This window comes from Schistocerca piceifrons, chromosome 3 (assembly GCF_021461385.2).
Source record: "Schistocerca piceifrons isolate TAMUIC-IGC-003096 chromosome 3, iqSchPice1.1, whole genome shotgun sequence".
Lineage (NCBI taxonomy): Eukaryota > Metazoa > Arthropoda > Insecta > Orthoptera > Acrididae > Schistocerca > Schistocerca piceifrons.
This window is the reverse complement of record NC_060140.1, coordinates 910,797,230-910,814,821: the sequence shown is the minus strand read 5'-3', so window position 1 is coordinate 910,814,821 and position 17,592 is coordinate 910,797,230.

The window sequence follows — 17,592 nt, the reverse complement described above, 5'->3', positions numbered from 1 at the left end:
AGAGGACGCGCTACAGGGTATTAGACGTACCGGTGTGTACAGCAATCTGGACCACCACCTCTGAAGGTCTCGCTGTATGGTGGTACAACATGCAATGTGTGGTTTTCATAAGCAATAAAAAGGGCGGAAATGATGTTTAAGGTGATCTCCATTCCAATTTTCTGTACAGGTTCCAGAACTCTCGGAACCGAGGTGACGCAATTTTTTTTTTTGATGTGAGTATAAATGCCTGCATTAACGTTACTGTAGTATAACTGCAGCGAAGTCACAGTAGTAGCTGAACAACGGGTGTGGATAATACAGGTGTGACAAGTCAGCAGTTCCCGGTCAGCCAGCAGGCGGCGCGGCGGCCGCTCCCAGAGGCGGCTGACAGCGGCCGGACGTCAGCAGCGGACAACGCATGACTAAACAGAACCACGCCGGCAGGTCGGCCACAAATTAATGATTAATGGAGCGATAGCGCCTTTTTATTGGTGTTTGTGTCTCAATAAATTATACCGGCCGGTGTCGTTCAGATGGCGGCGATAATGTGGTAAACGATGGAACGACTGATGAATAGTGAAAGGAAATAGCAACGGTAATTGAAAAGCCCGGGAGTTTATTTGTGGAGCTGGGAAGTCTCGCCCGGGAAACTGATTGGCTGTTGGTTGCGTAACATCTGCCACGTAAGTCCACCGTCTATCGCCGTGAATCTCTTTAGGACGCTCGAAGGTAACTTTTGTCATTCCCCACTCCCCTCCCTTCACCACTGCTTTCCTCGCGAACGATTTCGAAGGAATCACATACACATACCTGGCACCGATCCTTTGAAGTGCTTGGGTTCTGACCATCGTAGGTTGTTTAGAAACAATTAGCAACCTAACTTTTTCATGTACGACTTATTTAAAATTTATTGACATCATTTCAAACAACATCAAAGATTGACTTTGCATATACGGACATCGGGTACAACAGGACCTGCTCCGTCGACCACGGTAGTCCAATCGCTACGGTGAAATTACCTTCCTTGAGGAAACGGCAACTCAGACGGATCAAATGGCCCTAAGCACTATGGGACTTAACAGCTGAGGTCATCAGTTCCCTAGGACGTAGAACTACTTAAACCTAACTAACCTAAGGACATCGCACACATCCATGCCCGAGGCAGGATTCGAACCTGCGACCGTAGCAACAGCGCGGTTCCGGACTGAAGCGCCTAGAACCGCTGAGCCACAGTGGCCGGCGGCAACTCAGACGGAACTTGTTTTCCTGGGAAGGTGGTGGCGTATATTTCCCGAGCATCAGACGTACTAAAGTACTGATGAAATTGTAACTTCACAGCCCCGTCTCACGGAGTGAAGCAGAAAGACACTGTTGGCAGTGAGCCGCCTGGTGGATGGAGGCAACACAAACCAGCACCGAACAAAGCACTGTGGTGAAGCTCGTTCCCACAGTGAAGAAATTGTGATCTAGGCCACACCACAAACGGCTAAACGAATGATTCTCAAGTTACTTAAAGATTTTTGGATTTATGCAAGAAAACAGAAGAAATGTGCTGTGTGGGTCTGCTTCCAATAAATGACTGCAAATATTATATCACATTAAAACTTCCTGGCAGATTAAAACTGTGTGCCTGACCGAGACTCGAACTCGGGACCTTTGCCTTTCGCGGGCAAGTGCTCTACCATCTGAGCTACCGAAGCACGACTCACGCCCGGTACCCACAGCTTTACTTCTGCCAGTATCTCGTCTCCTACCTTCCAAACTTTACAGAAGCTCTCCGCTGTATCCTTTCTTTCAGGAGTGCTAGTTCTGCAAGGTTCGCAGGAGAGCTTCTGTAAAGTTTGGAAGATAGGAGACGAGATACTGGCAGAAGTAAAGCTGTGGGTAGCTGCTGTGAGTCGTGCTTCGGTAGCTCAGATGGTAGAGCACTTACCCGCGAAAGGCAAAGGTCCCGAGTTCGAGTCTCGGTCGGGCACACAGTTTTAATCTGGCAGGAAGTTTCATATCAGCGCACACTCCGCTGCAGAGTGAAAATCTCATTCTGGATTACATCACATTCTCTGTTCCTAGATTTGATTGATCGATTGATTCAGGGGGTTATAGGACTAAAATTCCTAGATATGAGTACAGAACGTGTTTTCATGACGTTTCTCCAGAAAATTTTCAGTTCGAACATTATTATTAGTTTTCTCAAATTAAACTGCTATTAAAACAATGAAGGTTTCCCTCCAACAGTAAGGCACAAATGCAACCGAAATAATAAGACTTTGTCTTTTTTCTTCATTTCCTCGTACATTTCAGGAGGTTTTAACTTCTTTCTTGTTTTCTGAGCTGTTTAAATTTCCGTTTAAAATTAATGTTTAACGCACTTCCACTGATTATAGCATATTACATAATTTACTACGTTACCTCTTTAATAACGGAGTAGTGAGTTAAGTGAAACGAAATTCTGAGGTCAGTGCGGCGAAGACTCACAGAAATTTTGATACATATCTACATCTACATGGATACTCTGCAAATCACGTTTCAGTGCCTGGCAGAGGGTTCATGGAACCACCTTCACAATTCTCTATTATTCCAATCTCGTACAGCGCGTGGAAAGAATCAACACCTATATCTTTCCGTACGAGCTCTGATTTCCCATATTTTATCGTGGCGATCTTCCTCCCTATGTAGGTCGGTGTCAGCAAAATATTTTCGCATTCGGAGGAGAAAGTTGATGATTGGAATTTCGTGAGAAGATTCCGTCGCAACGAAAAACGCCTTTCTTTTAATGATTTCCAGCCCAAATCTTGTATCATTTCTGTGACACTCTCTCCCATATTTCGCGATAATACAAAACGTGCTGCCTTTCTTTGAACTTTTTCGATGTACTCCGTCAGTCCTATCTGGTAGGGATCCCACACCGAGCAGCAGTATTCTAAAAGAGGACGGACAAGCGTAGTGTAGGCAGTCTCCTTAGTAGGTCTGTTACATTTTCTAAGTGTCGTGCCAGTAAAACGCAGTCTTTGGTTAGCCTTTCCTACAACAATTAATATGTGTTCCTTCCAATTTAAGTTATTCGTAATTATAATACCTAGGCATTTAGTTGAATATACGGCTTTTACATTAGACTTATTTATGGTGTAACCGAAGTTTAACGAATTCCTTTTAGTACTCATGTGGATGGCTTCACACTTTTCGTTATTTAGGGTCAACTGCCACTTTTCCCACCATTCAGATATTTTTTCTAAATCGCTTTGCAGTTTGTTTTGATCTTCTGATGACTTTATTAGTCGATAAATGACAGCGTCATCTCCAAACAATCCGAAGACGGCTGATCAGATTGTCACCCAAATCGTTTATATAGATAAGGAACAGCAAAGAGCTTGTAACACTACCTTGGGGAACGCCTGAAATCACTTCTGTTTTACTCGATGACTTTCCGTCAACTAATAATGCTCGAGCGTTTTTTATTCCAATCCTCAAAAGCGTATCGACGAGTTTATATCTTCTAACAGGAGACATCAACAGTTCAGTACCTTCGATGAACTTCTTTGACTCTTTCGAGAATCGGGAAATTTTCATCCTGAGTATGTTATAGTGGAAATCTTTAAAAGGTACACGGAAGTTTGAGTATTCCGTGATGGTGAGTTCAGTGATGGACTTTCAACGAGCTATGGGCACAGATTATATTGATCCTTGTACTACCGCTCACGTATTGTCCTTCATGACAGATTGAACATCTGTTCTAAAGTTATTAATAAATGCATTTAATACAATGCTTTGCGTACGACTGCTGTTCTTCGTACTCAGAACTTAACTGACGTTCTAACATAACCCCATTCAGTATCCATACGTTTTTTGAAACTAGCTTAATCTGATTAACGTGACCATAATCGCTGCAGTAATAGCAGGGCCATTGCCTGTCCTTGTAACTCCTTTCTAATACTGCTTACATTCAATCATTCAAATTGTTTGTTATTAAATCAGACACTAAGTTCAATGTCATGTTTGCAATAACTTTGTAAAATATTCTGTTTTAAATCGAGTGGTAAGGTGGCGTAAGCGCAGCATCGCATGAGACGTCAAAGCATGTAGTGCGCGAGACTGCGTACAGTACAGTCCACATCCATTTTTGGAATTAATAATATGTACTTTATTATGATGAATACTAATTTGGCAAAGACGATGGAAAATAACGCTGGAGTAGGTCCGAATACGGTAAACAATACATGAACGTGCTTTTGAGCAAGAAAGACGACTAGCGAAACCGACTATAGCTGCATCATGACTTCGCACCGGGCTAGTCTCTAAAATTGTTCATAATTGTAGAAGCGTCACCATTCACGCAAAAGTCACTTCCAGACATCTGAACGAATATGTGTTTAGGAGGTCAAATGAAAATGAGACAGATAAAAAAAAGTAAGTAAACTATTATTTCAAAAGTATACGCCATAATTGTTAACACATTTATGCCACTGTCAGACAAGACGATCAGTACCTTCATGGAAAAATGCTTGCGGTTGCTTACGGAATCACGATTGTAAAGAGGAGTGTATCTCTTCGTCCGAAGCGAATCGACGGCTGAATGGAGGATGTGTAACGGCTTCGCACTTGTAACCTCTGCAGCGTAGTCGAAGCGAACTTGGCAAGGCGCGAGAGGGCCTTGTCCTGCAACAGAATGACGCAGTCCGTCGATCTACTGCTCATTGACTTTCTGGAACATGGCGCCATAATTAACTCACAGTGGAACGTGGACGCTTTGCAGAACGTTGACATACCGTATCACTCAGTTGCAGTACAATGTTTTCCAACATATTGCCAAGGCTGTTTCGACTACGCTGCAGACATTTCACTGGGAAACCTTTACACATACAGTCCCGATCTCTTCCAATACGATTTCCATTTTTATGGAGCCCTGAAGAAAGACATTTGTGGCCGCCGTGGATTTGTTTCGGACGAAGATGTGCACGCCAGGGTGCCATCGTGGTCCCGTTTTCTTTCTTTCTTTTTTTTCTGAATCGTCAGTCTTCTGACTGGTTTGATGCGGCCCGCCAGGAGTTCCTCTCCTGAGCTAACCTCTACATCTCGTGGAACTTGCTCTCTGCATCCTCAACTATTTGTTGAATGCCGATTATGCGGAGAGCCTCCTCGTTCTTTATGATTCCGTAGGTAATAGTACGCATTTTTCCATAGAGACACCGATCGTCTTGTCTCACTGTAGGATAAACGAATTACTTTTGAAATAATAAACATTTACGGCCTATTTACTTTCTTCTCCATCTGTCTCGTTTTCGTTTGACTGTCTCTTGTACAGGGTGCTCCATTGATAGTAACCGGGCCAAATATCTCACGAAATAAGGATCGGACGAAAAAACTAGAAAGAACGAAACTCGTCTAGCTTGAAGAGGGAAACCAGATGGAGCTATGGTTGACCCGCTAGATGGCGCTGCCATAGGTCAAAAGGCTGTCAACTGCGTTTTTTAAATAGGAACCCCCAAGTTTTATTACATATTCGTGTAGTACGTAAAGAAATGTTTTAGTTGGACAACTTTTTTCGCTTTGTGATAGATGGCGCTGTAATAGTCCCAAACGTTTAAGTACGTGGTATCACGTAACATTCCGCCAGTGCGGACGGTATTTGCTTCGTGATACATTACCCGCGTTAAAATGGACCGTTTACCAATTGCCGAAAAGGTCGATATCGTGTTTATGTATGGCTATTGTGATCAAAATGCCCAACGGGCGTGTGCTATGTATGCTGATCGGTATCCTGGACGACATCATCCAAGCGCCCGGACCGTTCGCCGGATAGTTACGTTATTTAAGGAAACAGGAAGTGTTCAGCCACATGTGAAACGTCAACCACGACCTGCAACAAATGATGATGCGCAAGTAGGTGTTTTAGCTGCTGTTGCGGCTAATCCGCACATCAGTAGCAGACAAATTCCGCGAGAATCGGGAATCTCAAAAACGTCGGTGTTGAGAATGCTACATCAACATCGATTGCACCCGTACCATATTTCTATGCACCAGGAATTGCATGGCGACGACTTCGAATGCACAAGTGGAACATCAGCGATCTTCGCGGGTTAATCCATGGTGCGGCATTATGGGAGAAAGGATAATTGCCCCCATTTATCGATATCAATCTAAATGGCGCAATGTATGATGATTTCCTACGTAACGTTTTACCGTTGTTACTACAAGATGTTTCACTGCATGACAGAATGGCGATGTACTTCCAACATGATGGATGTCCGGCACATAGCTCGCGCGCGGTTGAAGCGGTATTGAATAGCATATTTCATGACAGGTGAATTGGTCGTCGAAGCGCCATATCATGGCCCGCACGTTCACCAGATCTGACGTCCCCGGATTTCTTTCTGTGGGAAAGTTGAAGGATATTTGCTATCGTGATCCACCGACAACGCTTTACAGCATGCGTCAGCCCATTGTCAATGCATGTGCGAACATTACGGAAGGCGAAGTACCCGCTGTTGAGAGGAATGTCGTTACACGTATTACCAAATGCAGTGAGGTTTACGGATATCATTTATTGCATTAATGTGGTACTTACAGGTAATTACGCTGTAACAGCATGCGTTCTCAGAAATCATAAGTTCACAAACGTACATGTATCACACTGGAACAACCGAAATAAAATGTTCGATCGTAACCACGTTCCGTATTTTAATTTAAAAAAAACCTACCTGTTACCAACTGTTCGGCTAAAATTGTGAGCCATATGTTTGTGACTATTACAGCGCCATCCATCACAAAGCGAAAAAAGTTGTCCAACTAAAACATTCATATTTCTTTACGTACTGCACGAATATGTAAAAAAAAATGGGGGTTCCTATTTAAAAAAACGCAGTTAATATCCGTTTGACCTATGGCAGCGCTATCTAGCGGGCCAACCATAGCGCCATCTGGTTTCCGCCTTCAAGCTAGATAAGTTTCGTTCTGTGTAGTCTTTCCGTTTGACGCTTATTTCGTGAGATATTTGGCCCGGTCACGATCAGTGGACCACCCTGTATACACCAATTACCTGCAAGCAAAAGTTTATACGATTTCCCTTAAATAGTTCCGATTTGCAATCCCTGAGTCCTGTGCTGATTGCTAATCTGATTCGTAGGTAAAGGTTACAAGTATTAATTTTGGATTTATACTATTGTTACCAACACCATTAATAAATCTGTGACTTAAAAATCCACTAACTGTTCTATGCTGTGTTATAGTAGCTTTTTGAATATTTAACTGTAAGATTTGACCATTGTGATCAATGACGCATTGTCTCTGTATAACAGTGTTTCATGTGTAAGAATGAATGTATATATCTAAGTTGACATTGTAAGTGCTGATATGCCTCTAAGAATATTTCAATTTTTCTCATGCTGACTCCACTTGTACGAAATCTGACCCACTTGTTAAGATACGACTGAGTTTTGTAAAGCGTTTTAATTGCTGTGTCCTACTTTCTCCGTTCATGTGTCATTTCCTAAATGTTACAGTGAATATTGGCAGTGTTTTTTCTGTTTTGATTGCAATTTTGGAATGGAATAATCAGTGTTTATGTGTGGAAAATTTGGGCTATATCATCCTAACAAGTACGTATTTTCCGGATCAGTGCCCTTCTCGAAATAATACACTTGCCCTTCTCCATCATCCCTTGAAGATCGTATCGTGACCTCGGAATCACCATGCATATCGTTGCAATCTTATGCATCTCACTTTGGCGCGTGTACTCTTGCTATTAATGATTTCCACACTTTACCTTCGACGACTACTTCTGTTTCCCCTTCCTGGTAGGCCTTGCATGTCGAGTCTGTACATGAGGCTATTGAACATTACTTTGTCGAAAGCCCTCTTAAAAGCTAAAAATAATTTCTCATTTTAAAAATTATTCAGTTTTTTCCTTGGAATGCATTTTTAATACGCTACTATAAATGATACATTCGTTCTCAAAGTTCTACATTTTCCGAGGTAATACATGTACAAACATGACTGATGTATGAATAGAACCGTAAGTTTACCGAGTTTGCATTTTAACCACAATTTGAGGGTGTAGAGCACTGAATTTGTCATGAAATTGTGGCGGATGAATGAGATTCGACGAAGGTTACTGTTTTCTGTGTAACCACACAGACAAAGCTGTGTGGGCCGTTTTCCTTCTCTGAGAATACAGTGACAGGTGTACCTCTAACATTTACACACTGACGGAAAAAAATCTTAACACCAAGAAGTTGTGCGATGTAAACGTAAGTTGGTGGGATTGTTTCAGCATCTGAAAGGTGATGTATCCTTAGTTTTGTATCCCACCTGGAAGGCGGCGCGCGGGTCTGCTCCTGTAAACTGAAGGGTAGGACGAATGTAGGAAGCGAGTAGGAGTAGGTGAAGTAAAAATCTCGGTACTGCTTTTACCATAAAAGTATATTTAATAGAGAATATTAGTCAATGACATATACGTAACTTTTGGTAAAGATGAGCACGTATGTGCGAAGCCGGATGTATCAAAGCTAACACAGGCAAAATCTGTAGTGGCTCGCCCATTATGAAAATGAAACAATGTTGGTTGGTCGTCAGCTCGCGAACAAATGGGCTGAATCCGGAGCGGCGTTCGTAGAACTGCACAGCGCCGGCTAGAGGGCGCTGTCGTCGGTGTCGGTGTCGTAGTGCCAACCTAAGAACTTGTACCTACGCCGTGGCATCGTAGCTGTCGATACCACACTCAGATTTCACGCCAGTCGCATAACAATAGCGCTAATAGCGCCACTTTGAGGATGCAAATCAGGTTTGCTTTAAACACACCTGTAAAGGTTAGTTACCTTTTCGATTGGATGTGTTGAGCTGAAGTTGTACAACAATGCCCATCTTCAATACCTCATTGAGTTTCAACGAGGTCGTGTAATAAGGCTACGAGAATCTGGATGTTCCTTCTGCGATATTGCAGAAATACATGGCAGGAATGTAGCCACTGTCCATGGTTGCTGGCAGCGGTGCTCACGAGGATATAAGATGTTAAAAAGATCGGTCTCCAGGTGACCACGTGGCACTGCTGAGAGGGAAGACCATCGTATTCGGCGTATGGCTCTGGAGCATAGTACTGCTTTTGAAGTAGCAGACTGAGCAGCAGTTGGCACCACTGTTACAAATCGCTTACTTCAAGGACAGCTCCGAGACAGATGCCCTCTGGCGTGCATTTCTACTACCGCCATTAAGCGAGATCTCATTGCACGACAAAGTGGAGATTTGTTGTGCTTTCTGATGATTGCTGGTTCTGCCTCATTGGTGGTGATGGCCGTATGTTGGTTAGAAGACGGACGGGTGAGGGCCTGTACCCAACCTGTCTGCGTGGTAGACACATTGGACCTACACGTTCAGCATGGTCTTAGATGCGATTTCGCACGAGAGCAGGAGCACTATTGCGGTTATCCCACGCACCCAGATTGCAAATTTGTACGACAATCTTGTGATTCGACCTGTTGCGGCTCCATTCATGCATTGCAGGGAGTGTTTTCCAACAGGATAAAGCTCGCCCACATGCCCCTGTTGTAACCCAGACATGGAGTACAGATTGTCGACGTGTTGGCCTGGCCTGCCCGATCACCAGATCTGTGTCCAATCGAACACATATGTGACATCATTGGACGACAGTTCCAGCGTCATCCACAAACAGCGTTAACCGTTCCTGACTCACCGTGTGCAACAGGCATGGAACTCCGTCCCATAAGTTGACATCTAGCACCTGTACAACACAATACATGCACGTTTGCATGGTTGCATTTATCAGTCTGGCACCTACAGCGCTTATTAATGTACCAGAACTTCACATTTGCAATGGCTTATCTCGTGCTTTTCCGCATTCCTGAATTGGCCGTAGTGGTGAAGTTTACGAGGGTCTACATCTACATCCATACTCCGCAAGCCACCTGACGGTGTGTGGTGGAGGGTACCTTGAGTACTTCTATCGGTTCTCCCTTCTATTCCAGTCTCGTATTGCTTGTGGAAAGAAAGATTGTCGGTGTGCCTCTGTGTGGGCTCTAATCTGGTCTCTTCGCGAGCTACACGTAGGAGGGAGCAATATACTGCTTGACTCCTCGGTGAATGTATGTTCTCGAAACTTCAACAAAAGCCCGTACCGAGCTACTGAGCGTCTCTCCTGCAGAGTCTTCCGCTGGAGTTTATCTATCATCTCCGTAACGCTTTCGCGATTACTAAATGATCCTGTAACGAAGCGCGCTGCTCTCCGTTGTATCTTATCTATCTCTTCTATCAACCCTATCTTGTACGGATCCCACACCGGTGAGCAGTATTCAAGCAGTGGGCGAACAAGTGTACTGTAACCTACTTTCTTTGTTTGATGCCTTATACCCCTAGCTCGCAGACTCAACGCCTTGTGAGTTTTCCCTTCGAGGATACATTAAGAAGCGTGTTAGCCTACCCCCCACTGCTGAGAACATTAGAACAGCTGACAGAATGCATCAATGCTGCTGCGGTGGCCATTCATAGTGTGTTGCTACGAAAGGTATGGAGCGATCTTGACTACATTTTGGACGTGCCATGTCTTCAGAGAGGCACTCGTAGAACAGCTGTAGAGCGCACTTGTTCAAAATCTTCAAATGTGTGTGAAATCTTATGGGACAACTGCTAAGGTCATCAGTCCGTAAGCTTACACACTACTTAACCTGAATTATCCTATGGACAAACACACACACCCATACCCGAGGGAGGACTCGAACCTCCGCCGGCACCAGCCGCACAGTCCATGACTGCAGCGGTTCGACCGCTCGGCTAACCCCGCGGAGCGCACTTGGAACATGGCGATTTTACTATTCTATTCGTGCATCAATCACATTTTTACATGTAATACTTAGGAAAATATAGAGCTTTGTAAACGAATAAATCATTTATACTCTCCCTGTACCTTATTTGTAAAATGCGTAAGTTGTAATTTATTAGAAATCGACGAAATACTGTTGTTCGCGGGTTAATTAGTAAACTTTTGAGACGACGCTTGGCAATTAATTTTTTTCAGGCTACTTGAGGATGACTGCTGTTATTTCTAAAGTGGTTATCAATATTTCAGTATCATCCATACGCAATAACGCTACAGTCCTTTCCTCTCTAGCTGAAAATATGTATCTGAGTCCAGTCGATTAGACGGTTCTGATGTAAAAGTACCTTTCCTCACTTGCGTCGAATATATATGTAGTTTCACTGGTGCAGTAGGAGGGTACCCGACATTCTTATAAAATGCTTGCATGGTTCTCAACGTTACACACCTTCAATAAAACTTTGTGGGTACGTGCTCGCGACGACGCCTTCTTTCTAAGCCGAGTGTTTCGACCATACAGGTAAAAAAAAAAATCTGCCTGATGGAGTAGTCTCCAACAGTGGTCCAAACGCTGCTCTCATGAAGATCATGATGACAAGGCCAAGTACCCGAAGACGAATTACTAAAGATGACAACGGTCTCGGAAGCCTGTACATGTACATTTAATGTGATAATTACTTGTTGCATAGATCAAATTCACGATAACGTTACGTTGTGGAACGTGTCAACAGAACAAACGTAGAACAAAATGCTTACACGCTCGCCATTTACAGGTTTTTCTGCAAATGTGGCTACTTAGTTCTTTTCAGTTCTCCTGTGACACAGAATGAGTTGTTAACGAGAAACGTACTTAACCTACTTTTGAAAACACTGATGCTGTCTGTAAGATATTTTATTTTCGTGGGCAGATGGTCGAAGAGTTTTGCAGCTGCATATTTCACCCCTTTCTCCGCAAAAGTTACAATCATTAGTGGGCAATGCAGATCACATATGGATTCTAGATTTGTACTTGTGAATGTCTCTGTCACTTTTAGAGTCGGAATGACTGTTGATAACAAGTTTCGTAAGTGAATAAACGTACAGCGGTTAATATTACCAACTGATTAGGGAGATGCCTGCAACGTGTACGTGTGTGAACCCCCGCATGCAATTCTAATTACTTTTTTGTGTAATGAATATTTTTTTCTTATGTGTTGTAGTAACCCCAGAATATTACTCCACAACACATCAGTGAATGGAAACAGCAAAATATGTTCACAAAGTTGGAAGCTATTCTTCCAGCAAAAGTAGTTGAAACTAAACGTTTTAGCAAGGCTACTCTTTCTTTTTTCTTGTTTAAGTTAAATACCATTTGTATTCCATTCGAGATAAGCACATTCTGAAAGCATTTTAGGTGCTATTCTAACTAGTGTTGTATTTTGTCAAATGTTGACCATTTTTAAACTTTTATTTCTCAGGATTAGAGCACGAAATGATAATTGGTGGATGCAGAAACATACATTAGAAGGTATGAAGAGATGAGACTTTTTTGCTGATCTGGTACTCCTCTTGCTCTGCAGTGAGTAAAATGCTCAGACAATTCAAATGTAGTGAACATTCTTTGTACGGTAAACAAACAATGGTCGATTTTCGTCTGCATTTAGCAGAGGGGTGGTGCAACGTCCTATCATATGTATCTGATAGGACAACAATAGCAGACTTGTTATTGAGATTCTAGAATTGAGTAGTGGCACAAACAGCTTTACCATCTCGATCGGCGTTCCATTCTTCTTTTTATTATTATTGCGCCTGTGAAAGGTCGCCTACACTGAATGCGGCACTCTGAGATGCTTCTCTCTCTGACTAAGTTTCAAGGTTTATTAACTGGTATTAAAATACATAACACATTTTTAATTTTATTCATCGTGCAGTTGTGGCCCGGAATTTACATTAGTGGAAACGTTGTTCCCATAGTTTGTTTTCTCGGAGCACGAACGATACTGTCCAAGAGGGATGCAATCCTGTTGTAAGTATTGAAGGTGTATTCCTTGATTTCTGTAGAGTATACTGTTTATCTCCGCTAAATGCAACATTTAATTTTGTCGGAACAAAAACAAGAGTAGTGCGAAGAAAATACCCCGGCTACGGTTCTTTTAGTGGCTTGGTTATATTTGTGGTGGAAGGCTGTGCCTATCACAGGAAAAAGGTAATGAAGCAGTACGTTATTAAGTAGATGGGGGCTCCATTCCATATTAGACGTGAGCGAATGATAATGTTAACGAAAGGCATCACTAAAGTGGTATGCAAGCACCATGTTTATCAAAATGTTACTGGAAAGGTATTTATGCGTATCTTTCAAATTGATGATTTCAGTGCGAAATGAAATGATTTGTAAGTCGTCTCATTCAGCAGAAATGGACACTGTACTCGATCTTTGTGTAAGGTTTTTATAGTCTAGGGAAATAGTCTATTGTCTACACTCTCACGTATAATGGTGATGTTGTGTAATAGAGGCTAGGATAGGTCGACAGGCCTCGTCTGTGAAAGGCAGAAGAAGGGAAAGGAATGTTTATGCTTCACGATGTTATATCTACATTTTGTAACCAATCATGGTCATAATACCGAATCGTGATATATCTTGTAGCCATTATGCTGGAGAAGTCTCGACGCATGCAAAGTTCTGAGAGAACAGATCTATAGACATGACTGCATTTAATGTTTGTGTATCCGTATGTCTGTCTGATGATGTGTGAATTCTGAGATGCAGAGTGTTCCACTGTATTTCTTTAGTTCAAATTACTTTTCACACAGTGAAATAGTAGGAAACATTGTCCTGAAACATTAGGGCTTCATGCACTTCCCCCTAAGTCTTACTCTTTATATACGCGTATTCGGACATCGCATCTCACAAAGAAGCGTTTAGTTTACTGTGAAGTACTGTTTTTAAATTTATACCTCGTTCTTGGCATTTTTATACTCACTTATTAAATACTATTCTTGGATTTGTTATCAACTCAAATTGGAACTTTTGAGACTATCACTTAAGAAGGAGTTTCAGAGGTTGAAACCGATTGTGATCGATAATAAACCACTATGTTTCTCGTTTGTGTCACAAAGAGCACATAACAGTGACCAACGTGTTTTCCAAGCCTTATTGACTGTTGGAATTACGACTTCAGCTTCATTTCTAAAAATGAAACTATGCTGTCGGCATAATTGTATACGAATGCGTTAAGGCATTGATGTTAGTTGATCTTGGTACCTCTAATTTCCAAGATTCCTTTCATATGCATTTGCACTTCACACCCCGGGTGGTCGGAGTTGACAACAAATTCCTTAGTGAATTACTCGTATCTCATATGTAAATTTTCCGGGTGGTTCTGCAGTTTGCTGTGCATCGTCTAGATGATACGCTTTGTTTCAAATTTCGTTTACCTTACGCCTGCTAATTCTGTAGCACTGTTTGAAGTTATGCAATGATCCACTGCTTCCCCCGAAAACACTGTAATCTCTGTCACGCGCAGTTTGAGGTGCATGATGTATTGGGTCACTATCACGCACATTGTGTAAACTGTATCGACCAGCCTTGAACGCACAAACACCAGTTCCTGTAACAAGTGCGCCTTGTCCTCCTTTGGATTTCCGTAGTTTTTCTTATGCACTACACGGTCATACTGCTGCCGACTAATTCAGAATCTGGTCATAATTGTTTCTTTCATTAAGCTTCCATATACGTAATTATGTTTAGTGCACGCTCCTCGGACAACGACTGACCTTTATTACATTCCACTGGAGACAGAATTTATAGCTCCCTGTCCCACAAGGATGGCGAACCATATGGCTCGACACTTGTCTCATTATCTCTTTCATTTGTTAAGCACGTATCGTCATCACTGCACTCCTCACGTACAGAGTCTGTACAGTCGAGCGTGTACGTACGACACCATACATTTCACTGACTCATCTTGCAGAAACGCTAATATTTCATCAAAATGGTTCAAATGGCTCTGAGCACTATGGGACTTAACATCTGAGGTCATGAGTCCCCTAGACTTTGAACTACTTAAACCCAACTAACCTAAAGACATCACACGCATCCATAGCCGAGGCAGGAATCGAACCTGCGACCGTAGCAGCAGCGCGGTTCCGGACTGAAGCGCCTAGAACCGCTCGGCCACAACGGCCGGCGATATTTCATCTTCCACTTCTTTGAGTTCCTTCCTGATGAAATGCCAACTTCGGCACGTGTTGTTGTAGATATAACGCAATGTTTGCTTTGTTTATCGTTCTCATTGTTCTGCTTTGTATCAACACCACCAACACTGTGACATACTCTTTCGATTAAGCAGTTCGACTACGCTCCGTAGCCTCCCGCTGTGCTCACCTCACCTTTAGTCCGCCCCCCCCCCCCCCCCCTGTTGTCATTAGCAGCCATTGTTGTGGTTGCATGATAGACAATATGTGGGACGTCGAATGCCGTAAGCAGAGGTTCCTTGTGAGCCTATATGATCATTCCATTTCATATACGTACAAGTGTTACACGCAGGTATTTGTATGAGTCGGCCGATTCCAACTGTGGTGTCACCGCCAGACACCACACTTGCTAGGTGGTAGCCTTTAAATCGGCCGCGGTCCGTTAGTATACGTCGGACCCGCGTGTCGCCACTATCAGTGATTGCAGACCGAGCGCCGCCACACGGCAGTTCTAGAGAGTCTTCCTAGCGCTCGCTACAGTTGTACAGCCGACTTTGCTAGCGATGGTTCACTGACAAATTACGTTCTCATTTGCCGAGACGATAGTTAGCATAGCCTTCAGCTACGTCGTTTGCTACGACCTAGCAAGGCGCCATTATCATTTGCTATTTATCTTGTGATGCATGTACCGTCAAACCGATGTTCACCAATTATGGATTAAAGTTAAGTATTCCAGAAGCTACGTACCTTTTTTGCTAGTCTCTATTCCTTTAACTGTTCCAGACCTCACGCCAGCCTGCGTGAGCTTAAACGCGTGCCTTTCGGCTTCCTCTCATAGTGGCTTGGCTGTCTTGCCAAGTCACAACACCAACTGTGACTCAGAGATATTACAGTCGTAGGGTACTATGCTTTTTGGTTTTGTGAAGTGCACAATTTTCCATTCCTGAACATTTAAAGCAAGCTGCTAATATTTCCACCACTTTGACATCGATATCTGACTGAATATTTGTTCAGGTTCTACCAGACAGTAATTCATTTTAGATTATTGCATCATCTGCAAAAAGTCTGAGGTTACAACTCTGTATTGTCTACAAGATCATTGATATAAAACATGAACAGCAAGGGTCCGAACACAGTTCACTGGGGTACAGCCGAAGTTACTTCTACACCTAGCGATGACTTTCCATCCGAGATAACAATCTGCATACTTCTTACCAAAAAATCCTCCGTCCAATTACAAATTTCGTTTGGTATCCGAAATTATCGTACTTTTGACAATGTCCATATATGTGGTACGAAGGCAAATGCTTTTCGGAAATCAAGAGGTATTGCATCTACCCGACTGCTTTGATCCAAAGCAGTAAGTCATGCGAGAAAAGCTCGAGTTAGGTTCCGCATGATCGACGTTTTGGAACGATACTGGTTGGCATGGAGGAGGTCATTCTATGCGAGATATCTCATTGCATCTGAGCTTAGATGCACATGTTGTAGAATCTTGTAGCGTAAAGATTCTACTACACATGTCGCGCGGGGTAGCCGTGCGGTCTCATGGGGCCTTGCCACGGTTCGCGTGGCTGGGCAAACTTGTGAAACAGTTACATCACTGAATTCGTATGATCGAGGACTACTGTACTAGGTGAAAAAAGGTAACAAGTTCGTCTAGGCACCTAAATTATGTGAAGCTGTATAATGAAGTAGAATATCCTCTACACTGTTTATCCCGTAAATAAGAATAACTACTACTCATATTTTCTAACCGAATTTTTATTATTGTTTTAAGCAAGCATATGCCACCTAATTGTTTTATACATTTTCAATGCTCTACAAGGAAATGAAGGAACTGGTTGTTTGCTCAACTGAAAACCTTTGCTCTGAGGTATTTAGTATTTCATACCAGCACTTCTACGTTACATCAATATTTATATAATTGATAAGTAACAGATCTGGATTGAGCTCTTACTTTAATGTCTCCTTTGTTTTACAGGGGTGTGCACTAGCTCTTCTTTAAGCACTTCTACACACAAACTTCTCTGATAATCGCCGGCCGGAGTGGCCGTGCGACTCTAGGCGCTACAGTCTGGAACCGAGCGACCGCTACGGTAGTAGGTTCGAGGCCTGCCTCGGGCATGGATGTGTGTGACGTCCTTAGGTTAGTTAGGCTTAATTAGCTCTAAGTTCTAGGCGACTGATGACCTCAGAAGTTAAGTCGCATAGTGCTCAGAGCCATTTGAGCCATTCTCTGATAATCTTTCATTTACCTACACGTTAAGTTGTGGACCAGTAACAACAGTGTTCCCCGGTTTTTTTGCTCACAGAGAATGTTTTCTTTTTGCTTTACGACCCACCGTATGAAATCTCCTTCCTGGACGGATATTATATCCTTTCTACTATACCGATAACATAAAGTTCAAATGTCTGTTTTTAATTCCAATGCGGCGGTGGTTTTCTTGTATTATGTGATCCAAGTGTGTACCTGCAAAACACGATGCGAAAGAACTAAGTAACAGACGTGTACATGGAGGATACGATGAGGGTCACATTACTTTCTGAATTAAAAGAAAGTCGAAAGATCATGCACTGAAGTATCTGTAACCGAACATTTACTGGTACCATACAGA